This window comes from Cyprinodon variegatus, unplaced genomic scaffold (genome assembly GCF_000732505.1).
Source record: "Cyprinodon variegatus isolate N-32 unplaced genomic scaffold, C_variegatus-1.0 Scaffold63, whole genome shotgun sequence".
Taxonomy (NCBI): domain Eukaryota; kingdom Metazoa; phylum Chordata; class Actinopteri; order Cyprinodontiformes; family Cyprinodontidae; genus Cyprinodon; species Cyprinodon variegatus.
In genome coordinates this window covers 672,191-673,011 of record NW_015150516.1, presented here as the reverse complement: position 1 = coordinate 673,011, position 821 = coordinate 672,191, and positions in this window count along the sequence as shown.

Here is an 821-nt window from a genome sequence, read left to right as displayed (position 1 = left end):
TAATTTTCTCCGTTGTCATGTCCTCCTCCTTAAGAGTCACACGCTTGGATCCTCGAAATAAAACGTAAGTGTCCATGACTGATAGGTCCGACTGCCTTATCTGGTGCAGCTTGATCGAACGTGGTGGGGTAAGCCAATTGTTTTTTTAGCTAACGCTCCACCAAACTTCCGGGTCACGTAAACTGTACCGATTAAATATTAAAATCAAATTCTGCGTTGCTGTCCATTTTTCCATTTCGTATTCTTGATCTGAGCTTAGCATTGATATATGACAAACCCATCCTTTTTTCGTTTTTGGTTTAACCATAAAAAACAAAAAACAAAATAACCAGTCAATTTTTTATTTTTTGTTTTTTTGATTGGCAATTGAAAATAGAAAGAACGAATGATACACGGATTCAACTCACTGGACAATTTCATCTTTTAGAATTGCAGTCTTGAAAAATTGTAAAAATGACTTTAAATTTACAGCTCTAACAAATATAATTTGTCAATAAATAACAATAAAAAATACAATAATAGCTCCATGTAACATGCATGGGATTGGCTCCGATATCCAAGATCAAATCGCTAATATCCGATCCAGCTAATTAGTCAATATCTGAGCCCGCATCCTGTTCAGGCATCTGATGAGTGCATCTCTAACTTTAATGTCATGTAACAACAGGTGGGGGAGGGTTAGCAATGGATAACGATTTCTTTTTTGAGCCAGACGCGATTATTTTTGACATCAGTCTAACCGATCTCTGATATAAGCTGCTTATTTTAACCTTTTATTCCTTTGGGCTGATTTTTTTAATGCCGATTTTGTCTTTTCTTCC